Consider the following 26,693-nt stretch of genomic DNA (forward strand, 5'->3'; position numbering starts at 1 on the left):
TATATCCTCCTTGTGGACTGATATTTTTATCATTATAAAATTTCCCTTATTATCTCTAGTGACATTTTTGTTTGAAAGCCTATTTATTTTGTCTTATATTAATATTGCCACTCCAGGTCTCTTAAGGTTGATATTTGCACGGCATTTCCTTTTCTATCACTTATCTTCAACTTACTTGAACCTTGGAATGTACACTGTGTCTCTTATAGTGTATAGTTGGAGCTCTCCTTTTATCTAATCTAATAATTTCTAATAATCTAATAATTTACCTTTTGATTATATTGTTCATATTTAATATTTTTATTGTAATATTTGGATTTTTATCTGCCATTTTATTTTTTTATATGTCTCATATCTGTTTTGTTCCTCCAGTTTCCTTTTGTATTAAATTGATATCTTAAGTGTAATATTTTACTCATTTTAATAATTTTTATTTCTCTGCATATATTTGTATCATTTTCTTAGTGATTGATCTAGTGCTTCCAAAGTACATTTTAACTTACTAAAATCTACTTCAGACTTATACAAACTTAATTCCAGTATGTATGTGTGTGTGTGTGTATATATCTACAAATATGTAAAAAAAACAAACAATTGTATTGTTATAATTATTACTTTATATGTTATACCTTTTAAAGAAACTAATTCAGAAAAGGAAAGCAATTGTATCTTTATATGGTTTGTTATATTAACCTTCTTTCATATCTTTTGTAACTCTCTTCATTTCTTTCTGTGGGTTTGAGCCACCACCCCGTGACATTTCTTATTCCACTGCAGCGTTGTTCCTATCCACCTTCTGTGCTATTATTATCAAATATATTAAATTTCTATATATTTTAAATCCAACAATAGCATGTTATGCATATTGTTTTATTTAATTGTTCTTAAATCAGTTTAGAGAAGAAAAGGGAATAAACATTCAATTATACTGTCTTTTATATTTACCTACATAATTGCCTTTGTTAGCACTTTGTTTTTCATGTATATTCAAATCATACTCCGGTGTGATTTGTTTTCAGCCTGAAACACAACAGTTGTAGGCATGTACACAGTCTTTCCAACTGCCAAGGACAGGTCTGATTTCATTCTTAAGCCTCCTTTCCTAGAAGTTGCCTCTGGGTTAAGGCAGGTTGTTGTTCACCCAGTTTTTGATAAAACCCCTAGTGCCAGTAAGGCTTCTGCTCTGTGTTTGTTGATCTGGTATGGCTTAGGAGGTATTTTCAAGTCTGTCCACATCCAGCTCTGATTGCTCTTGGCTAAGTACAGCCTAGAATTTGCACATAGCCTTCTTGACCACCACGATCTACTTGGCTGTCTCTTTCCATTATTTCTCTTGTTAAATTTCTGATTGCTCTGCCACTTTGCCTGTTGTTGCTTGTATCGTGGAGCTATGAGTGCCTTCCTAATTGTACTATACCAAGATGTTCATTGCTTTTGACAATGTCCTTAGGTATAGAATTCTCCATGCTCTGTTCCAAATAAAGTCAGCTCCTTCAGGCAGAGCTGTAGATGTCATCATCCCTGGAGACCTACCTCTTCTCCTGGCATAACCTCTGTATCACCACTAACAGCTGGGGGCAGAACACTGTGACTCACTTTTCTGAGTGATACCCTGCCTCACCAATGGATGGTAGCAGAGATGGTACCCATTTTCTTGGCTTGCTTTTCCGCATGTGGAACCTTGGCCTTAAAAGTGAGCTGTGGTGAGAGTGACCAGGGCACTAATATTCTTCATTTGCTCTGCCTAGGACAGAATTTCTGTCTTCACATAGTGGTTAAGCACAGGAAAGGAGCCCTGGACCTCTTAGACATACCTGTCTAGGACAAAACTTTTGAAAAAATGGAAGAAAGAGAACACTGGCAGGCTGTCTTTCCCAAGATGAAACTGTGGCCCCAGAATGGGAGCTGGGGGATGGAAGGGCCTCATGTTCGTAGTTGAATTTACCTGGATCAGAGCACAGTTTAATCTTGGGGTAGGAGGTAGGGTCACAGTCAAAATGCTACAGACTCCTGCCTTAAAGGAGATTTAGTACAATAAGTGAGAAAATGAATGGACACTTCTTTATTTGCTACATGTCCTTAGGACAATTCTCTTTAAATAATTATTTAAAAATGTAATTCTATCCAATTAAGTGATTAAGTGATTGCTTGTTGGGAAGAGAATCTGCAGTGATCCATTCTGGAAAACACCTTTTCCTTTTGCATTGTAAATGATACAGATGCAAATACGACACCTTCTTTGGGATAATCTTTTTTTTAAATTAAATGACCAAAGCGGTACCTTTTATTACTTCTATACATGTTTTTATTTTTTATTTTATTTATTTATTTATTTTATTTTAAAAGATTTATTTATTCAGTTAGACAGACAGAGATCACAAGTAGGTGGAGAGGCAGGCAGAGAGATAGAGGAGGAAGCAGGCTCCCCGCTGAGCAGAGAGCCTGATGCGGGGCTCCATCCCAGGACACTGGGATCATGACCTGAGCCGAAGGTAGAGGCTTTAACCCACTGAGCCACCCATGTGCCCCTATACATGTTTTTAAATACCAATAATTTTATGTTAGTATTTTAAATGGTAGACCCACCAATAATTAATATACTCTAGGACAGGGAGAAGCTAATACCCTCTGAAATTGCTTTACATTTAAATTGCATTTTTTTGTTTCACAATGCTACTAAGATTGTAAAACACTGTACTCATTGGAAGGTTGCTGCAACATTCTTATCAACAAGGGCATTATAATGAAAATAATTGCCCAAAGGCACACAAGTGATTGGTAGCAGAGCTACACTAGAATCCAGGTTTTTTTTTTTTTTTCCCCTGAATTCCAACTCTTACTCTTTTCATTAAAAAAAGTACCTTTTAAAAAAATCTGTTTATTTTCCATTTGGATGAGTAGCTTATCTACCCACAAAGATCTAGATCATTATTAAACTGGAAATTTTCTCTTACCATATTTTAATTCAGTAACAATGTGATGAAACTTGTGCTTTTGCTAAGATTTCCTATGAAATGAGACATCATTTGGATATATAAATATTCTCACTGGTGAAATTACTTGACATACGCAGCTATTCTTTATTTGATACAATGACTGAATTTTAAGTATCTCTTTGAGGTTAAAAAAAAGCTATTAAAAATGAAAAAAAATACCTTTTAACAGCAGAGAGGGCTGGCTGAATTAATAAAGAAGAATGCACTGGATTACATTTCAGTCTAACAGATTCTCTTCAACACAATCACTGTTTTGAACATGAATATTTATCTTGACTGAAAACTAATGAAGATTAATTATAATACTATTTTTAAGAGACCATTAAAAAACCCATCATTTGTTTCAAAAACATCCATAAAATTAAGCACCCAGTGGTTCACATAATGTTAGCAACTGCTTAAAAGAGCAGTGAGCTGCTACTAAATATATCAGAGTGCCCAATTAAATTTTTACAGGTCATCAGATGGCGTCACTGACTGGTGAAAAGGCCAAAGTTAAAGCCTTCATTGCGAAGGAAATAATCAGACAATAGGAGTTCTGTATGCAATTCATGTCATGACAGAAATCCAATATGAAAAGGTGAATTTCACACCAGTCTTGACTTTTCATAACCATTGTCCACAATTTAATCTTGAAGTGACTCACTAAGAGATAACTGGTAATTATAAAATCTGCAGTGTCAGTTGAGCAATGATAGGTAGGTAAGGATGAAGTCTGTGCTCAGAGCAGCGAGGGAGGTATGAACATGTCTCCTGATAGAAGGAGAGATCAAAAAACGGCAGAGTAATTGGTCACCATTTCCACAGGTTCCTTTTCTTTCAAATTGAAAGTACTCGGTCACACAAACAAATCATTCATCATGTCTGGCTACCTTCCTTCACTCCTTTCTTCCTTCATCTCTGTTTTCTATTTCCTATATCCCTCCTTCTTTTATCCATCCATTCTTATTTTCCATTCTTTTATTCATTCAACGAATACGTACTGAATGTCTATGATAGGCTGGGAAGTTTGAAAGAAACTGGGGATAGAGCAGAGAACAAGATAAACACAGTCCTCATCCTCAACACTCACATTCTAATGGTGGTTGTTGGAAGAGATGCAAATAGACAACAAGTAAACACAGGATGATTTCAGGCTACAATGTGGTAAGAAATAACAGGCTGATATGACAGAATGTGCCTATAACAGGGGTGGGGTGGGGTGAGGTGGAGTGAACACTGGGGACACTTTAGAAAGGGCCATTAGGGAATGTTTTTTGAAGATGTACATTTGAAACTAGAGAGTTAGAAGGCATTGCCTATGAGAACATTATAGGCTAGGAAACATCAAGACCAAAATCCCTGCCCTGAAAGGGACTGACAAAAACATAGGCAGATTTATACTCAGAATATGGGAGAGAAACAATGTTCTGCCAGGAATGTATCAAAAAATGATAATCTTAAGTAAAGCTTATTTAACAACATCAAATGATCCTAAATGCCCGGGGGGGTGGAGCAATTAGAAATGCTGATTCTGCTCTTTAATCTTGAAGGAAATAGCTGTAATCACTAACTCAACAGATTATGATCTAAAAGTTATGAGATGACCATGGACCCTTGGCCATGGACCCATGTCAGCCACTGCTTTATGGATATCAAAAGGGAAGACCTCTCTCTCTCTCTCTCTCTCTTCCTTATCATCTTAATCTAAGCACAATTTCTTATAGACATTTTGAGCAAAATCCCAAAAGAATGCTGTGTATAAGACAGATTTCTGGTGACAATGTATGGGATGATTTTGTCCCCCAAATGAATATTATCAAAATATAATATTATTGGGGAAAAAATCTTTGAATACTGTCTCTAAAATAGTCACATCCCTCACCAAATATAGTTTAGAATATTGAATTTTGGTAGGTTGACGAAAAGGAGAAATCCAGCATTCCAAGATCTCCCAGAACTTGACCCAATGAAGAAAAGAGCTTCTGGCTCACAAGGTCCAAATCCTCTGTTTGATTTCAGACAGAGTTAGGGTCTCAGCAGACACCATGCACTCACACTGAAACAGTGGCCTTGAATTTTTAGAAACCCTTCACCATAAAATACTTTGAAATCTTGTTAATCATCATGAAAGGTGTTAAAGGTGATTTATTCAATACTTATTATTTTCTTTTTAAGAAGAAAGTTCTAGAGCTTGGCATATTCTTTCAAAGGTTCAGAGCTCCCAAGAACCACATTATCATGACATAGATTATTTCCCAGCTTGAGCAAGAGAACACATCTATCCTACCTAAGCTTGTAGTCATTGTCAATAACATTAGATACTTCAGTGGACCTTCCTGGAGACCATCCACTTAAAGAGCATGACGAGGCCCATGGCAATCAGGTTATAAGGCACCAGGCAAGCAAGCATGTGGTCTAGGACAGAGGTCGAACAGTACAGCTTAAGAACAGACAATGGCCAGTGAAGGTTTGTGATAGTTAGATGAAGCTTTAGAGGTTAATATATTAACCTCTAGCAAGTAGCAAGTAGCAAGACAAAGGGTTACAATCATACAGCTATCCCTCCTCATCTGTGGTCTCACTGACTGCAGTTCCAGTTACCCTTGGTCAACCACGGTCCAGAAATGGGTGATCCTACCTCTGATGTATTGTCAGAAGGTCAACAGTAGCCTATGTCACATGCCTACATCATTCACCTCACTTCACCTCATCATGGATGCACTCCATCATCTCACATCTCATAAGAGGAAGGGTAAGTACAGTATAAATTTTTTGAGAGAGAAAGACCACATTCACTTAACTTGTATTATAGTATTGTAATAATTGTCCTGTTTTATTGGTATCATTGTTAATCTCTTACTGTGCCGAACTTATATATTAAGCTTCATCATAGGTAGGTATGTATATGAAAAAGCATAACATTCATAGGGTTTGGTACTATCTACAGTTTCAGGCATCCACTGGAGGTCTTGGAAGATATCCCCCTCAGACAAGTTTTGGGGGGCTACCATGTGTACATGTATCACAAAGGAACATAAGTCTGAAGATTCATTCATTCATCCAAAAAACACTGAAAAGACACATACAGTGCCAGGCATCAGAAGACACCCAGTCCAGGGGACTGGGGAGGAAGAGGTAAAAGATACATAAATTGATTATTATAAATATAAATTAATGTATATATTTGAAATATGCCCAAGCCATCAGGAGATTGCTGTGAAAGGACATTTAGCCCAACCTAACAATGAGACTGGGGGGTGGGGTACAGAGTGAGGCCAAAGAAGACTTTATGAATTGTTACCTGAGCTGAGTCATAAAGAGGTACAGAGCAATTGAGAGCACAGAAAGAGAATTCAGTCATTAGGGATGACAGAATGGTCTCAAACTGTGTTGCAATACATTGCAGAGACCCAAACGATATCAGAAGAAGACTCAGACCCTATATCTAACTGTGTGGAAATAATGAAGATTCAAGCAGCAGGCAAACATGGTTCATGGACAGGACCAGGGCGGTACTGTAACCCCAGGAAGGCTAAGCTGTGGACTCAAAAATCAAAAACAGAAAGGAGTCAGCCACATCAGGCCATAAAGTCTAATCACAGGGAAAACTTAGGAGCACTGAAGAAACTAGATTCTAGTCGACAAAACAGTGAGACTAGATACAGAGGGACTTGTTTCTTGGCCAGAGATGTATGGCTCTTCATGTCTTGGTCTGGGGCCGAGAACTTGCCCCAAAGTCAGAGCACAGAGCTGGGTCCACAGGTGGATGCTCTAAGTTTTTCAGGGCCAGAGGACGAGGGAACCACAGAGACCAATGTCCAAGGCAGCCGCACACAAGGAAATAAGGGCACAAGCAGTGTTGGTGAGACTTGATGAGTGAAGCAGTTTTCTGACCTAGTTCAGGCTTTCTCTTTAGTTTCCTGTGTGGCAGGAATCAATCCCAGCACAGCTGGGCTCAGGCTCCCAGACGGAAGCTTGCAATTAGAAGCACCTGGCTAAGACAGTGCACACAGAGCAGGGACACAGCTGTAGCTTTTCCTAAGTGAATCCTCTCATGGGTAGGGGAGGAGCAGCATATTAAAAAAATAAATGAAGTCTATCGCCAAGATGGATATCATGGATCTCTCTTCCATTATTAAATATTTTGTCTCTGAGCTGACTTTGCACTGCGTGCGCGTGCAGAGATGGCGGTATGGATCTCAGCTGTGCACAAACTCATTTGCTCAACAATTACAAAGGGATGACTTCTAGAATAATCTCTCTGTAAAATACAAAGCTTGCAAAAGAACTAGCCTCGGGTGAACCCGTTAACTACCAAGCTCAAGTGCGTAGGTTAAAGTACTTACATAGCATAGTTTTAAACATCTCCATAGCTATTTGCTTCAATTATCTAGTCCAAATGTAATATATGTGTGTGTGCATTTATATCTATGCATATATATATATATATATATACACATATATATGTAAATATAGACATATACATATATATAGTATAAACATGTCATATGTTTATATGCATCTATATATTCCAGCCATGCATTTATAGTTCTAAAAAAAGAGGGACACTTCCTCTTCTTAAAAGATACTTTTAAGGGGCACCTGGGTGGCTCAGTGGGTTAAGGCCTCTGCCTTCGCTCAGGTCATGATCCCAGGGTCCTGGGATTGAGCCCCGCATCGGGCTCTCTGCTCAGCGGGGAGCCTGCTTCTCCTCTCTCCCTGCCTGCCTCTCTGCCTACTTGTGATCTCTGTCTGTCAAATGAATAAATAAAATCTTAAAAAAAAAAAAAAAAGATAGTTTTAAGGATATACAAGATACTTAACACCCTGAAATGGGTTTTTCTTCCCCTGACCTGCCACCAGTCTGTTCTGCAACCTCACAGCAGCAACCCCATTACTCTAACAGTGGTTGCATATGGTGTTGAAAGAGTTTTTATTTTTAAATCACAGAAACCCAAATATATAGATATCAAAGACACTTTTCAAAGACAACCCCTAGAATGGATAAAACCTCTACAGATAGCTGTCCCAGATTAATGAAAACATTTTTTTTGCCTCAAGGGAAAATAGGAACATCCTACAGGAAATAGCAAAAGGTAGCAAAACAGTATGTCCAGAAGATGAATTTCCTTCACACGAGTTTTCTGTCCATTTACAGCATAGCCTTCTGGTTCCATTTTAAAGACACATATTTGCATAACAAAACTTTTGTATTTCTAGTCATTTGACTCCGAATACTGTACTATTAGTTGAAATTTCTAGGAACACTCATTTTGGAAGAGGAACAAAAAGGAACCATCTAATCCAAACATATAAATAAGGTGAAATTTTTGACAACATAGGCTACCATGCATCCTCAAGACTATTCCAAAACTATATACCTACCTATGACATTCACTCTTTGCAAAGTAGGAGGTGGTAATTTATAGCTGAGAAAATAGATAAGAAGCTAGTAGTATACTTTCAAAAGAGTATTTGTCAAAAATAAAAAGAAACATCATTTAGTCTCTTCTTCCTGATATATCAAGGTGTTGACTATTGACACCCAAATTTTACTGCAAAAATGGAGGAACAAAGAAGTGTAACAGGGAAAGAGGGAGATGAAAAAGTAAGTAAAAGGAAGATCTCAGATTCATAGGAACGAGAATTGAGAAAACATTTGGAAACATTTATATAATTGATTTAATGATGAAACAAAAAAATGTCTATTGACATCAAGAAGCAAAATTTGGTGGGGGGGGGCACGTGAGTGGCTGAGTTGGTTAAACATCTGCCTTTGGCTCAGGTCATGATCCTAGGGTCCTGGGACTGAGTCCCAGCTGGATGGGGAGTCTGCATCTCCTTCTCCTTCTGCCCCTCCCCTCCACTTGTGCTTGCTCTCTCTCTCTCTCTCTCTCTCAAATAAATAAATAAATAAATAAATAATATTTTTTTAAAAGAAGCAAAATTGGTACTACTAGACTTATGTACTCACTAGGAATTAACTTGATAATGGAGTTTCAGAGAAAAAATGTATTGTCTATACAGCACAATTAAGTACCACTGTAAGAATCACATATTTGCTACAAAACGAAAGCAGATATTAAAATACTATTTTATTGCCAGGATGCCTGGATGCCTCAGTTGATTAAGTGTCTGCCTTCAGCTCAGGTCAGTCATGAGGTCCTGGGATGGAGTCCCACATCAGATTTCCTGCTCAACAGAGAGACTGCTTTTCCCTCTCCCTCCCCCTCTGATTCTGCTCTCTCTCTCTCTCTCTCTCTCTCTGACAAATAAATAAAATCTTTAAAATAAAATACTATTTTATCGCTAATTTCTCTTCTAACATGGTGGCAAATTAGAAAATAAGATGTGAGGGGTATCTGGGTGGGTGGTTCAGTTGGTTAAGTGCAACTCTTAATTTCCGCTCAGGTCATGATCTTGGCTCAGGTCTTGATCTCAGGGTCATGAGATTGAGCTCTGAGCCTGGCATTGGGTATAGAGCCTGCTTAAGATTCTTTCTGTCCTGCTACCCCTCCCCCACCTAAAAAATCAAGATGTGAAAGATAGGTTTTAAAGATACTTAACCCAGAAGGTGCTCCAAAATGTGGCATTGGGAGATCCTGAACTCATGTATCATATATATCATTTTGCTCTGAAAAAGATCTGGAAACTCGATGAACTCCCCCCCACAACAAAGGATAAAAGGATCGTATCAAGAGGAGTAGGAGGGGAAGATATGGTCTCACAGAAAATCCTATCCCTAGGACCGTATACATAATAGGGAGGGAGCTCACCAGAAAGGTGCTTCTCCTGGAGGAGTGAGGGGTTGGCGTTCCACATGGGATATCTTGGCCCTTGGGAAATGCACTGAGAGGACAAGCCAGAATATCTGTTTGGAAAAGCACCAAAGCTGATGTTCAGAAGTCCCAAAGTGCTAAAGGAAACTGAATTTCCTCTCTGGCAGGGCTTATATATGGTCTTGCTCACTCAAGACCCAGTGAAAAAATAGTGCTTTGAAAATCACCTGGATTACATGTGGGTAGATTCATTTGTTGATGTGGGGGCACTGGCTGGAGGATAGGGGAGAGTTGAGATACTCCCTAGAGACCGAGGCCTAGTGGGTGCCATTGTTATACTCTCCACATAGTCCACTAGCACAAGTGGACAAGCTCAGATGGGGCATCCTCCCTCAGCTTGCTGGAATGGGTGAGGGCAAGTGCTTGTGGGATTTGGTGACGCTGGAGAGGACCCGTGCTTACTGTGCTTCCGGGGCAAGTGAGCAAGAAATGTCGCAGCATTCTTCTGCTGGCTTGCTGAAGTCAGCCAGCACTGGTGGTTGGGAAATTCCTCTACTCCCTGACTAGAGCTGGCAAGCATTGGTTGTGGTATTCTGCCACCCAGCCTAAAGCCAGAATGAGTGCACAGACAAGGCTCTCATACTGCATTGTAGAAGGCCATAGATATCAGTCAATACATTTTTCTCCTGCCTTACTGAAGCCAGCAAGAGTGCCCCACCCCTTACATTCTCCAGCTGCCTAGCTAAAGCCCCCAGGTATGCACATTCTACACAAGGGTGTCTCTGAGATTGCCTGGCCCTGGTGGTCAAGAGGGCTGCTGCTCCAGATATACATGGATCTATAGTGATCAGAAAGACAGTATTTGGCATGACATCACACCCAGGGCGCTGCATAGATAGCAGAAGGAAACCAACTCCAGTCCTCCTGTGAAAAAGGTCTATTTACATAGCCTAAAGCTTCAGCCTGAGGGACAGGCTTCAGGTTTCCCACACATCTAGAGGCTAAGCAGACTTACCCAGGGAATGTTAATAGGGGCACACTATCCTTGTACATCCCCCGTGGCCTTGCTATAGCTTGATGAAATTTCCCAGAAAGAAATTTATACACTCATGTAGATTTTGCACTTGTGACTTAGGGGGTACCTCCAGATCTCCTGGGTTTAGGGGCCTGCAGGAATTACAAGTTTAGCCCCACAGGACTGCATATTTTTGCACACTTTAAAAGCTGCTGCCTTAGGTTCTGGCTTCCGTCAGCCTGAAACTAGGTACTAAATGAGATTCCTCCCATTGGATCACTGACAGGTCTGGCATACTCTCAACAACGGGGACCTATAAAGAATTAATCAGGCAGCTTAGGTGATCACTGCTTGAGAAACAACCAAGAGCTGTGGCAGGGCTGAATGAGAAGAAGCATCACCTACACAAGGGCACTTCTTCAAGACTGAGAAAGGTAGCTGTTATGTCTCATATGTACAAACAAACACGGAGAGTCAAGCAAAATAAGGAAATAGAGAAATAAGTTCCAAACAAAAGAATACGACAAAACCTCTGAAAAGTGTATTAATGATATGGAGAGAGTTAATACACCTAATGAAAAATTCAAATGGTTATATAGATGTTCACTAACCTCAGGAGAAGAAGGGATGAAAACTATGAGAAATTTAATGAAAGAGACAGAAACACAGGAAAGTGCCAAAGAGAAGTTATTGACCTGGAGAACATAATAACCAAACTGAAAACACACTAGAAGAGTTCAACAGTAGATTAGATGACATGGGAGAATGGATCAGTGAGCTGGAGGATAAAGCAATGAAACTCACCAAGAAAAAGCAGCAAAAAGAAAAAGGAATTAAAAAAAAAAAAAAGAAGATAACTTTAAAAAGCACTGGGACAATATGAGATACAATAACATTTGCATTTTAAGAGTCCCAGACAAAGGGAGACAGAGAAAGGAGCAGAAAACTTATTTGAAGAAATAATGGATGTAAATTTCCCTAACCTAATAAAGGAAAAGGACATCCAGGTCCAGGGAGCTCAGAGAGTTCCAAACAAGACAAACCTAAACACATTGACACAAAGAAATATCACAATTACTATGTCATAAGTTAAGGATAAAAAGAGAATCTTAAAAAGCAGCAAGAAAAAAAAATCACTTGTTATATACAAGGGAATCCCTGTGAGACTTTAAACAGGTTTATCAGGAAAAACTTTGCAAGTTAGAAGACAGTAGGATGACATATTCAAAATGGTGAAAGGAAAACAACCTACAACCAAAAATACTCTACCCAGTATGGTTATCTTTCAGAGGGAAGGAGAGATAAAGAGTTTCACAGACAAATAAAAGATAAAGGAGTTCATCACTATTAAACCTGTGGTACAAGAAATATGAAAGGAATTTCTTTAAGTTGAAAAGAAAGGGAACTAACTTATAAAAAGAAAACATATGAAAGTAAAAATTTCACTGACAAATGTAAGGATATAGTAAAGGCAGTTGATTAATCACTTATAAAGCTACAAAACAGGTTAAAAGACCAAAGTAGCAAAATTATTAAAATGGCAATAATTTGTCATGGGATACATAAAATTAAAAGATTAAAAAGTGACATCAAAAACATAAAAAGCGTAAAGGATGGGAATAAAAATGTAGAATTTTGAAATGTGTTCTAATTTAACCTATCAACTTAAAAATAGACTGTTATATACTTAGGATGATTTATGTGAGCCTCATGGTAACAACAAAATACAGTAAATATGGAAAAAAAAATGAGAAAGCAACGTAAATACAACATTAAGAAAAGTTACCAAATCACAAGGTAAGAAATAAAGAAAAGGGACACAGAGAAACTATAAAAACTGCCAGAAAACAATGAATAAAATGGCAATAAGTATATACTTATCAAAAATTATTTAAGTATGAATGGACTAAATTCTTTGATCAAAAGATGACAGAATGGCTGATTGAATTAAAAAAAAAATCTATATGCTGCCTGTAAGACACTTAAGAAGGACATACACAACTGAAAGTAAAGGGATAAAGAAATATATTCCATGTAAATGGAAATGAAAAGAAGCTGGGGTAGTCATGTTCATATCAGACAAAAAGACTTTAAAAGAGTGTAATAAAAGACAAAAAGGGGTATTACATACTGATAAAAGTGTCAGTGCAGCAAGAAGATATAACATTTGTAAATATATATGCCCCCAGCATTGGAACACCAAAATATATAAAGCAAATATTAACAGACCTAAGGGGAGAAATTTACAGTAAACCAGTAATAGTAGAGAATTTCAACACCCTCTTACATCAGTGGATAGATCATCCAGACAGAAAATTAACAAGGAAACTATTGGCGTTAACAGGACATTAGACCAGATGGACATTATATATATGTGTGTGTGTGTGTGTATGCATATATATATATATATATATATATATATAACATTTCATCCAAAAGCAGAATACACATTCTATCATGTGCACATGGAACATTCTCCAGGACAGATCAAACGTGAGGCCACAGAACAAATCTCAATAAATTCAAGGAGGTGGAAGTCATATCAAGCATCTTTTCTGACCACAATGGTATGAAACTAGAAATCAATTACAAGAAGAAAACTGGAGAAACTTCAGATATGTGGAGATTAAACAACATGTTAGTGAACAACTACTGGGTCATATCAAAGAAGAAATTTTTAAAAAATACAGGAAAATGAAAACAAATACAACATACCAAAATCTATGGGATGCAGCAAAAGTGGTTCTAAGAGGGAAGTTTGTGGTGGCACAGGTCTACCCTCAAGAAACAAGAAAAGTCTCAAATAAACAATTTAACTTTACACCTAAAAAAACTTGAAAAAGAATAACAAAAACCCCCAAATTTAGTAAAGAGAAGTGATAAACATCAGAGTAGAAATAAATGAAATAGATACCAAAGAAGCAACAGAAAAGATCGGTGAAATTAAGAGTCGGTTCTTTACAAAGATTAAAAAAAACTGACAGCATTTTAGCTAGACTCATCAAGAAAAAAGATAAAGGGATCAAATGAAATCAGAAATAAAAGAGGAGTTACAACTACACAGAAATACAAAGGATGATAAGAGACTACTATGAACACTAATACACTAATAAATCAGAAAACCTAGAAGAAATGGATAAATTCTTAGAAATCCACAGTCTTCCAAGACTGTATCATGAAGAAATAGAAAATATGAATAGACAAATTGATAGTAAAGAGATTGAATCAGTAATCAAAATCTCCCAACAAGTAAAAGTCCAAGACCATATGCTTTACTGGTGAATTCTACTAAACATTCGAAGAACAGTTAATACCTATACTTTTCAAACTCTTCCAAAAACTGAAGGGGAGAAACAGCTTCCAAACTCCTTTTATTTTATTCCAAAGGAGTTTTATTCTAAACTCCTTTAATCCAGATTACCTTGATACCAAAACCAGGCAAGCACAGATAATAAAATAAAATAAAATAAAATAAAATAAAATAAAATAAAAGGACCAATATGATGAATATAGCTGCAAAAATCCTCAACTAAATATTAGCAAGCTTAATTCAACAATACATTAAAAGGATCATACGTTATGATCAAGTGGCATTTATTCCAGGGATGCAATGACGGTTCAACATTTGCAAAAAGAATTACTGTGACATACCTTATTAATAAAATGAAACATAAGACTCCTATGTTCATCTCAATAGATGTAGAAAAAATCATTTGATAGAATTCAATATTCAATTATGATAATGATTCTTAACAAAATGGGTTCAGACAGAACATACTTCAACATGATAAAGGCCTTATGACAGACACAGAGCTATGATCAAGAGCAGTTGGGTAAAGCTAAAAGCTTTAAGATCAGGAATAAAATAAGGATGCCCACTATCTCTAAGTTTATTCAACAATGCTGAAAATCCTAGCCACAGCAATTATGCAAGAAAAAGCATCCAAATTGAAAAGGAAAAAATAAAACTATCGTTATGTGTAAATATCATGAAACTACATATAGAAAGTCCAAAGACTCCTATACAAACACACCAAAACTTGTTAGAACTAATAAATCAACTTAGCAAAGTTTCAGGATACAAAATTAATAGGTAAAATCTACTGAATTTATATACAGTAATAACAAACTATCAGAAAGATATTGAGAAAATAACCCAATTTACTATTGCATCAAAAAGAATAAAATACCTAGGAATAAATTTAACCAAGGAGGTGAAAGAAAGTATAAAACACAGATGAAAGAAATTGAAGACATAAATAAATGGAAAGATATTCCATGCTTGTGGATTGGAAAAAATAATATTGTTAAAATGTCCATACTTTTTTTTTTTTAAAGATTTTATTTATTTATTTGACAGAGAGATCACAAGGAGGCCGAGAGGCAGGCAGAGAGAGAAGGGGAAGCAGGCTCCCTGCTGAGCAGATAGCCCGATGCGGGGCTCAATCCCAGGACCCTGAGATCATGACCTGAGCCAAAGGCAGAAGCTTAACCCACTGAGCCACCCAGGCAGCCCAAAATGTCCATACTTCTGAAAGCAATCTTTATTTATTTAATGTGTTTATATATATATATATATATATATACACACACACACACACACACACATATACATATACATATATATACATACATACACACACACACATAATTTTTTTTCTTTTTTTTTTTTCTTTTTGAGAGAGAGTGTGAGCAGTGGGGAGAGGGACAGAGGAAGAGTGAGAGAGGGAGACTCTTAAGCAAGCTCTACACCCAGTATGACCCTTGGCATGGGGCTCAATCTCATGATCCTGAGATCATGACCTCAGCCAAAATCAAGACTGAGCCACCCAGGTACCCCTTAATATAATGCCTATGAAAATTCCAATGACATTTTTCACAGAACTATAACAAATTATTCTAAAATTTCTATGGAACCAAATAAAACCTAAATAGACAAAGCAATTTTGAGAAAAAAGAACAAAGCCATAAGTATCCTGTTTCCTGTTTCAAACTATACTATAAACCTGTAGTAATTGAAACTGTATGGTATTGGCATAAAAGCAAACACACAGATCAACAGAAGAGAATAGAGTCCAGAAAAAAAAAAAAAACACAACAACACATACATGGTCAATTAATTCATGACAAGGCGAGTAAGAATACAAAACAGGTAAAGGACATCTCTTCATTAAATAATCCTGGGAAGGTGGACAGCTGTATGCAAAGGAATAAAACTGGGCCACTATCTTATACCATATACAAAAAAGTAACTCAAAAGAGCTAAAGACTTGAAAATAAGACCTGGAACCAAAAAACTCCTAGAAGAAAATACAAATGGTAAGCCCTTTGACATTGGTTTTAGCAATGCTTTTGTTGGATCAGACTCCTCAGGTGAGGGCAACAAAAGCCAGAACAGATGGCACTGCATCAAACTAACTGCATGATAAAGGAAATCATTAACAAAATGAAAAGAAAACCTAATGAATGGGAGAAGACATCTGTAAATCATATATCCAATAAGGGGTTAATATCCAAAATATATAAAGAACTCATATAACTCAATAACAAGAATCAAACAATCCAATAAAAAATGGGTAGAGGATCTGAATAGACATTTTTCCAAGGACAAACAGATGGCCAACAAGCACAGGAACAGATGCTCAATATCACTAATCAGGAAAATGCAAATCAAAATCATGATACATCACCTTACACCTTTCATAATGACTATTATCAATAAGACAACAAATAACAAGTGTCGTTAAGGATGTGGAGAAAAGGAAACCTTTGCATACACTGGTGGGAATGTAAATTGGTGCATACATGATTGGAAACAGTATTAAGTTTCCTTAAAACATTAAAAGTAGACCTACCATATGATCCAGCAATTCTACTACTGGGTGTCTATCTTAAGAAATAAAAATACTAATTTGAAAAGATAGATGGATCCTTTTGCTCATTGTGGCATTATTTATAATATCCAATATGGAAACAACCTAAGTGTCCATCAGTGGGTGCATAAGGTAAAGAAGATGTAGTATATAGATGCAATGGAATATTATCCTCCATAAAAGTGAGTGAAATCTTACCATTTGGGACAACATGGATGGACCTTGAGGGTATTACGCTCAGTAAAATAAGTCAGATAGAGAAAGACAAATACCCCATGATTTCACTTACATGTGGGATCTGAAAAATAAAACAATCAAAACCTAGACTCATAAATATAGAGAACAGACTGGTGGTTGCCAGAGGAAGGTCATGGGAAGGGTGAAAGGGGTAAAAGGAATTAAGAAGTACAAACTTCCAGTTATAAAATAAATAAGTCATAAGGATTTAATGTACAGCATAGAGAATACAGTCAATAATATTGTATTAACTTTGTAAGGTGACAGATTGTAACTGGACTTATTGTGGTGACTATTTCACAAAGTACACAAATAAAAAGACATGGTATACACACACACACACATATGCACACACAATGGAATATTACTCAGCCATAAAAAGAGTAAAATCTTGCCATTTACAACACCATGGATAGACCTATAAGGTACTACGCTAAGTGAAATAAGTAAAAAAAAGACAAATGCCACATGAATTCACTTGTATGTGGAATCTGAAAAATAAAACGAACGAACAGAATAAAACAGAAACATATTCATAGACCCAAGAAATTAACAGTTGGTTACCAGAAGGGGGAGGAGTTGGGGAGAATGAGTAATATCTGAATTCCAGTGAAGGGAATAAGGGACCCAAATTTTCAGTCATAAAATAAATCACCCGGATGGAAAGTACAGCACAGAAAACATAGTCAACAACATTGTAATAACTCAGTCCAGTGACAGTAACTGAACTTCCTGTGGAGATCATTTTTTAGTGTATAAAAATATCAAATCACTATGATGTATACCTGTAACTAATATAACATTGTATGTCAATTATACTTCAATTAAAAAAAAAAGCCTTTTAACATTTCTGTATGTTTAAGAGGAACCCATGAAGACCTTGTGATTTCCAGTCTAGATGAGAATATTACACACATATATTATAAGTTGGGCAACCAAGCATCTGACCAAGGAGCACCACTTATCGTAAGTATCTTGGTCTTTTGTCCCTCATATAAAAATCCTGTCAGGTGACATCACACAACTCTCCTACTGTTCCCCAATCATGAAGAAGAGGCTGGGAAATAGGGGTGCTTCCTGGAATGAGAGTTGTCAGGTACACTGGTCCATCATTCTCAGAGGTCCATCTGTATTCTCAGAGATCTAGTTTTCCATGACTACAAAGAATGCTGCAGCCTTCTCTTTGGTTTACAGGGAGGTAAGGAAGGATAAATGGGAAGTTGTGGAGTCTTTGAAAATGCCTTTGACCACTCCACCCAATGAGTAGTCAACCAAATGCCAACTTTGGCAAAGGCTTTCTTATGAGCACTATGACTATGGAACTCGGTCTCTAGCAATTCAATAAACAGATGTGATTCATAAGGCAAATAATCTCCTCTTTGCAAAATAGTGATTGAAAGGAATGATGTAAGAATCTGTAAAATAATGTTCTCAAGAGTTTTAACTGCCAGGTAAACAATTATTTCCAACAATTACATAATCAGTACCATTCCGAACTACTTATTACATATGTGAATAGGACATTCTAGACACTGTCCAGGGCGTGCTGAACTGATGTCTCACCATATTTTCTTAGAAAAGCTTAATCACAGTCTTTTGACTGCTTTTCTACTATAAGCCTTCCTGAACACTCTGATAAAAACTATTACAGTCAAATTCATTATAAAAATATTAAATACCTTCCCTTCCTGTTGGTCTTTCAGGCTGTTCTTGAAATTCTGTGTAATCAAAGAAACGCTTCTCAGTTATATAGACAGATGACTATTTCCAATTTCCCAAATTTTGTGAATATGTAAATTCCAGAGGCATCACTGAGACAAATATACCCACCTTACTGCTGGTGAAGAAGAAAGGGATATATGTATATAGTATGTAGAATAATGACTATTCAGTGATAAATAAACTATTAGTTAAAAAGCGCAAAAAATGGCATTAGCAAAATCGGGTAAAAGTCTCAATGACACTTGGATATGCATTAGTATCTCTGATCACTTTGATACGTAACTTCAGGACATTTATTTGACATTTATATATTGAGTGTTATATTAGGTACTAGCAAAACAATAGTGAACAAGAAAGATCCAGTCCTTGACCTTGTGAATGTTACATTCCAATAGAGAGGGCTTGTACCACCTCACAGACATGCACATGTGCACATGTAACCCAAATGTAAACAATGAGAAAACTACATATTGTAATGAAGGTCATGAATGTCACAAACAAGGAGCTTGAGGCAGGCATTAAAGAGTGTCACTGAAGGCCATGCAGAGATGATGAAATTGTAACAAAGACCTCAAGGAGGGCTTTGGAAGCAGGAAAAAGACCAGAGAGAGAAAGGAAGGAGTAGTGAGAGGTGGCCTTTTGTAAAACCTGTCAAAAAGCTGTCTGCCTTGGTTGATGAGAAGATAGCCAGTGGGAGGGATCATGAAAAACCAAGAGGGCAGGGCAACATGGAGAAGGATTTACTGAAAACAGGTAAATTGCACCTACTTGCACCTAATTCTATTAAAAAAAAACAACAACCTACTTGCACCTAATTCTATTAAAAAAAAAACCCATAGTCTCATACACGTGATACCAATAAATTATATCTTTAAATGATCATAAACAGCATTACTATGTCTTTTTAGAAATATATTATGCAACAATGTCATTTGTATCCTAGAGCAACTGATGACATTCAGACTGAATGTCACAAAAAGAAAGACCATGATTGTGCCCAGTTAATCAGCTTCAGAAAAAAGTGGGTGTACGAGAGAGGGAAATGGGGGGCGGGTTGGAGGTAGGAGAGGGAGTGAGAAAGAACAATTACTCATGAGACAGAGTGGGAAGAAAGTCAAGCCATGTGTAGGTTCTTTGTGTTTGCGTTGTTTATTCTGTCAATCATTTTATTCCACATGATGGATGAAATGAGAAATAAGATTTAAAAATAAAACATAAAGACTGCCCATACTTCAGAGCAGAGGCTGGCAAGCTTTTTCTCAGGGCCAGGTGTAAGGATGGGACAGGCCCAGAAAAGAGTGGCAAGAGCCCCTGCTGTACTGGATTGGCTAAATATTGTAGTAGTTTACTAGCCAAAGGCACAAAGTTATATAATAGTGTAAAAAAGTTCCCTGGATTGTTTCCATCAACTCTACGCAAATGTTAGAGGAACATTTATCAAATGTCTTATTTTCCAAATGTGTGTGAACACTTCTGGCATTAAGTAGAAAGTTGGCACAGATGATCTCAAAGTTCCCATCCAACTCTAAAATTCTATGATTCCAAAATTTAAATTATAATACAATTACCAATATCTGACAGAATTTCAAAAGCAGTTGAAATGGTGTTTTAGGACTTCTTTTTCCTGGCTTAATATTTGTGCAAATTCTAGGATGCTAATTCCTGAAGCTTGGCAGCTCAAACAATAATTGACTATTTCCTAGTCACTTTGCAAGTACTTTCTTTTAATTGAGGATGAATTGGTACAGCATGTAAAATGTGAAAACTAATAATGGATGCTTTAGACAAATAATTTTTTCACTGAAATGAGTCATAGACTACTAAAAAATAATTCTACTTTCACACATCAGTCAGCGAATGCCCTTGCTAGACCTCATATAATCAAATACACATTCACTGACCATCTATTAGAGACTAAAATCAAGACTGCTATATATGAAGGTACAAATATACTTATTAATTGGGTGAATATTGACTCTGAGCCATGGTGCCTGGGTTCAAATTCCAGTCTGCTGCTTATGAGCTGTGTGACCTTGAGGAAATGACTTAACCTTCTGTGTCTTCCTTGCCCATTGATAAAATGGGGCTAAAAATAATATCTACTCCATAGGGTTTCACTAGAATAAAATGATATATTGTATGGCAAGTGAATGGCCTGTTACACAGTCAAGTTGCAATAAGAGTTGGTAATATTTCTACCTCTGTTTCCAATCTACTGGGTACAGTAGTTACCTAGCATAAAAACATTATATAATTCTAGGGCAAAAATGGCCTACCAAGGGAACCTGACATTATACTAATTTCTGGCAAAACAGTATTCACTTAAAACCCTATTCCAAAGTGTGTTGCATTCAAAAATCAAATGACAGGAATAATGAAAAATGAAGACCTGCCTAGATAAATAAATGAAGTGCTTGTATTTGCTCTGTGCAATACACATAGACCAGTATTATGAGGAATACAAGAGCACGGAAAAGATAAGTCCTATTATCTAGGAATTTCAAGTATTTTAAATAAAATAAAATATATGAACAGATAAAGGTAATTGATGTACTCCTTACACATTTATTGAGCATTTACTAGGTACCAGGGATTGGTAACACAAAGATGATTCAGATACAATCTCAGAAGGCAAGTCATGTAAAATCCATGAGCCTTACTTTCTTCACCTAGGAAATAAGGGTAGAAACATGCTGACAAGATTGGGAGACTCAAATGTGAATCACTGCACAATGGTCTGCAACACAATAGGCTTCCTACACTCTAAGTGCTTTGGGTAGAGGCTATGGGGTATGGAGGAGAGACACACTGTGTCTTCAGGAAGGGGACCTTGGAGGAATGTTTAGCAGATTTGTGAGGCAGAGAAATTCAGAAGAACATCCTATGCAGAGTGGACAGCACATGCTTTAGGCCAGGGCTCATGACAGGGCTTATGGGGGGTAGAGATTCACTCCTCAGGTTCTAAATTCTCTAATTCATTCACCATCTAAACGTGTTCCTCCCCATCCTCTGCTTACGGATCTTGAATAGCTTTTGTCCATTTGGTGAGATCAAGGGGATTGCTCCCAATCTAACTATAATTCACCTAGCTGTATCTCCCCGGAGATACAGATCCCTCTCCTTCTACACGTGGCCATGGAATGTACTGTGTGACAATGGTTAAGGGCTCAGGTTTTGGAGTAAGATTTTCTACTTAATTGCTGCAACCTTAGGTAAGTTATTCAAACTCTCTAACGATTAATTTGCTCATTTGCTAAGTAAAAATAATAAAACCTATTGTTTAAAATTGATTCTAAGGGTGCTTGTGTGGCTCAGTCTGTTAAGCATCTGACTCCCGGTTTTGGCTCAGGTCATGATCTCAGGATTGTGAGATCAAGCCCTGAGTCAGGCTCTGTGCTGGGCGTGGAGCCTTCTGGAGACTCTCTCTCCCCTTCTCCTCTACCCCCTTCCCCCATGCTCTCTTTCTCCAAAAACAAACAAGCAAAAGTTGATTCTAGGAATTAAATAAAATAGCACACTTAGCATAGTGTCTTGTCCATAAGGCCTCAACAAACACTAATTATTAAAAATATATTAGAAATGGCATTTTGGGGAGGTTAATCTAAGGATGGCTTGTGAAATGGAATTGTAGAATGAGGTTAGTGTGAGGCACAAATATTGCTGGGGGTGCTACTGTAGCCATTGGATTGTGAGGCAGTGAGGGCCTGACCCAGGGTAGTAGAGGGGATGCTGGGAAGGGAAGGCTCTGAAGGCAGCAGGGGAAAAAACCACCAAGACCTAGGAAGGGCTGCATTTGTAAGAATGGGATGAGAGAAGAGACGAAGATGACACCAAGCTTTTGACACTAAGGTAATGTTGGTCCTATTTTTAAAAGGTAGAGAATTTAGAGAGGTGAGGTGGGATGACTGACTTGATAATTTTACAAATTATAATCCTAAGAACTTATCAAATGGATGTCAGAGGTGAAAGAAATTTCTGAATTTAAAATTATGATATGAACCTTGTTAATTAAATTTGCTAGTCTGAATCTTAGAACTTTGTCTTTAGCCTTCATGACAAAACCCATCCCTGTTCTCCTGGCCATGTGTCCTTCTGACTGTCTCCTGGACGAAGTTTTCTCAGGCTCCTCTGAGACACTCTGGGTCTCCACCTCAGACTCTGTGTCTGTCTTTGTGGGCTTGCATTGCCTAGTTGCAGCAAGAATTTTAAACTATGGACACTGAAAAACAATCTGAGGGGCTTGAAGGGGCGGGGGGTGGGAGGTTGGGGGAACCAGGTGGTGGGTATTGGAGAGGGCACGGATTGCATGGAGCACTGGGTGTGGTGCAAAAACAATGAATACTGTTACAACTGAAAATAAATTAAAAAAAAAAAGAATTTTAAATCAGTTTAGAGAGAGCCCCTCACCCTCCATTACTGGTCACTCTCAATTCTGATCAAATTCTTTACTTTCTATCCTTGATATCTGATCACCCTGGTTTGCCTTCAGCAAGAATCCTGTTAGGTCTGATTCACCAGTATTCTCTCTTACTCCTGATGTTTCCCCTTAGTCATTTCCATCCTCTGACCCATGCTACACACTCTGGCTATAAATCCCTACTTGTCTGTGGTATATTTGGAATTGAACCCTGTTCTTTACTGGGGTCTCTTTTTCCCTATTACAATAGTCCTGAGTAGAATCTATCTGTAACCATTTCACCATTGTTCAGCTCTGATTTTCTTTGGACTTCCTAGCTAATTCCTTCTTCCTGAAGGTTGAGGGGCAGGGTTCATCTTACTGTTAAATTCCCATTGGAACTCAGGTCTCCACTTTACTTGCCCAGGGCACCTTCCTTCTTATTAGATCAATGCAAAATTTTCTATACTTAGAAACATGTTCAAGTGAAAAATGATAATGAAATTATCTGGAAAGCAGTCATTTAAAAGTCAAGAAAGAGGTAATTTATTCAAGCTTTTAATACCAATGCATACATTATTTACCAGAAACTTCTCTTAAATAAAAACGGATCAAAATGGGGGAAAGCTTCCTTGTGTCCCTCATGAAATATTTTCTAAATAGGTAACATTTAAAGTTTTTTCATCCCCAAAGGAGATAAAAATACATGCCCAATTAAGCCCCAGTGTAAGTTTCAGTTGGAAACATTAAGGTTTCTTATTACTTAAGACCCAGGAAGTCTTTGATTAGGAAAGCTGCCTTGCCAGGAGACTGATTTTTCCCCCAGGAGACACAATTAAAGAGGGCAATACCACTGAGAGCATGTGCGTGCCAAAGGCAAAGTGCTATAATTTATCAACAGACACAATACTTCATGGAGAGGACAAAACATCTCGGCTGCTCTGTCGTGGATCCTCCATGAATGTACTTTCACTCAACAGCTGTACCACCACCACCAACAAAATGCAAAGAAAACTCTCAAAACCCAAAAAGTTCCCACATGGGAGACTTGAAGAGTGTGGGTAGGAAAACCAAAACACATTAGAAACCATCAGAACAGCATCAAGTCTCATCCCTACACTCTCTCTGAAGGTCACCGTCTGATGCCTTGGGCTTTAAAATATTAGATGGAAAATACGGAATTTCATTCAATAAATTCATTCAAATTTACCAAGGGTTGGGGGGGTGCAAAGAGATTTCATAGATGACTCCCGGGTTTCTAACTTAAGCAGTTGGGTGTGTGGGTGGTGGCACCATAGATGGGCCGGAGAATAGCACAAGAGGGAGGAGCAGATGGGAGGGGGCGTATGTGAGTTCAGTTTTGGAAATCCAGGAGTCCCCTTTATCCACAGTTTTGCTTTCTGTGGTTTCAGTTCCCCATGGTCAACTGTGGTCTGGAAGCAAACGATTTTCCTTCTGCCCTACTGTCAGAAAGTCAATAGTAGTCTAACGCTGTGCCCCAATGCCTACGGTTATTCACCTCTCTTCATCTCATCACGTAGGCATTTTACCATCTCCCAGCATCATAAGAAGAAGGGTGAGTACAGCACAATAAGATATTTTGACAGAGAGAGACCACATCCACATAACTTTTATTATATTAGATTGTTATACGTGTTCTATTTTATTTCTAGTTATTATTGTTCATCTCTTCTTGTGCCTAATTTATAAGTTAAACTTTATCATAGGTGTGTATGTTTAAGGGAAAAAAAAAACATAGTGGAGACAGGATTCGGTACCATCTGTGGTTTGTGTATTCACTGGGGGTCTTGGGATGTATGCCCTGTGGGTAAGGGGGAGGGTAGGGAAAGGAGGTCATCATGAGTTTGATGTGATCATGAAAACACCAGTGGATGTCCTCACATTTCCTATATAGGCCCTAATCATGATCAATAATTCAGGTCTGAGTTCTGAAGAAATCAACTTCAGGTAATAACTTAAATTGTGCCATTTTTGCTTTGCTTTAGCTTTTGAACATTTAGCAACTTTTAAAATCTACTTTTAATGTATAGTTTGGATTGTTTTAAGTCTAGCTTCCTATGTGACATAACATTCTAATTGGTTAATCCCAAATTGACAACATCCTTGCTTCAAAACATTACATAATGAATTGGGTTTACTCTCTGCCTTTCTTCTCCTGATATTTAAGTTATGTCCTAAAGACCAGCTCCCTGTCTTCTACCCGTGTGACAACCAGCAGGGACAGATAATACTAGAGCTGAGTCGCTCTGAGGCAGAGTGGGTCTGTGTTCTGCTCTGCTGCTACTAGCTCTGTGTTCTTTGCCATGTTGTTTAGTCCCTCCATATCTCAGTGTCTTCATGTGACATGGAAAGTACATTTTAGAATTGATTCATGGCTTGGTACAGAATTTTTAAATATGACGCATTCACTTGGGAAGAAGTGGTATTCTCCAGCTGTCAAATGAAGATGCCTGTACATAATCACTAAATGACACTTAGTGTGTTGTTCAGATCCTCTATGTGATAGAGAGGATATGTGAACACCACGGTGCCTCTAGGGAATCTTCTGAGAGCTTCATCGATCATGGAGAAAAGCACCTGGTATCGGTTACTATGGTGGTGGATTTGTTGATTTCTTCCTATGGTTGTGCACAATTTTCCCCAACAGGATTGTAGTAAGGATTAATTGAAGTAACTCAGGTAAAGTGGTTAAAACAATGTGGGGTGAAGGGGGGCAGAACATGCTGCCCCCGACTCTGCCACCTTGGTATAAGGATTACTTGGAGCCAAAGGCACTTGAAAAACAGATACAAGAAGAACATCCTGCATTCTGACCTCCTCTTTGCTTCTTCAAAGTACAAGATACAACTCCCATGTGAAAGATGTCCTTCCTGCACCAGGAGAAACATTCTTATCACCAAAGCAGGGAGTGGAGGCAGAAAGAATTCTGTACAAACAGACCTTGCTAAAGTACCTCTTATCTTCCTTTTACCTCCCCATACACTTTAGTTACGTTTCCACAACTATCTCGCTTTGTTCAAACTACTGTTAAAAGTGTTGAGGTCTTGCTGCTTCTTTGGCTCTTCTTTTCCCTCTGAAGGTTCCCATGTCACATTAAATATAAATAAATTGGAGTGCTTTTCTCCTATTAATCCATTTTATATCAATTTAGTTCTCAGACCCAGGGGAAGACCTTCAGAGGGATGAGATAAAATTATGCCTCTCCTGACACTGGCACATACGTAAGTATTTAATCTACGCTTGCTACTGTGTTTTTAATCATAAAGAAATACCAAGAATGGCCTTAACTATTAGAATTGCTAGAGAGATGGGCAGTGTGCATCACCATCATGATTATTTTCTCAAATCTGTACCTTATTTGAGTTACAGTTCCTAGATTATAGAGGAGGATAAAAGGATCCCATTGCTAATGTTGGGTTGTTTCAAATAGTATTATCTATTCCCAAAACTTAGATTTTAAATAAATAAGATATTTTAGGTGAAAACTTCTAGCACATGAGGATAATACAACAAGAATCAAGTAAATTCAGCCTATATGACTTTCCTCTTTTTTCCTTTAAAATAATTCTTGTCAAGCTGTATCATTTTACTGCATAGTAAGCACCGTCCTTGGGTTTTCTTACAGGGTCAAAAAATATCCAAAAATATGAGTTGTGATAAACTCTATTATAT

At 37.6% G+C, this 26,693-nt stretch overlaps 1 protein-coding gene across 3 annotated transcripts in view; it reads right to left on the reverse strand.

Moving 5' to 3' along the window:
* Positions 1–26,693, reverse strand: part of DLGAP1 (DLG associated protein 1) — an 866,766-nt gene that overhangs the window by 544,690 nt on the left and 295,383 nt on the right. The window lies entirely within an intron of this gene.

This window comes from Lontra canadensis, unplaced genomic scaffold (assembly GCF_010015895.1).
Source record: "Lontra canadensis isolate GAN:19392208 unplaced genomic scaffold, GSC_riverotter_1.0 scaffold57, whole genome shotgun sequence".
NCBI lineage: Eukaryota > Metazoa > Chordata > Mammalia > Carnivora > Mustelidae > Lontra > Lontra canadensis.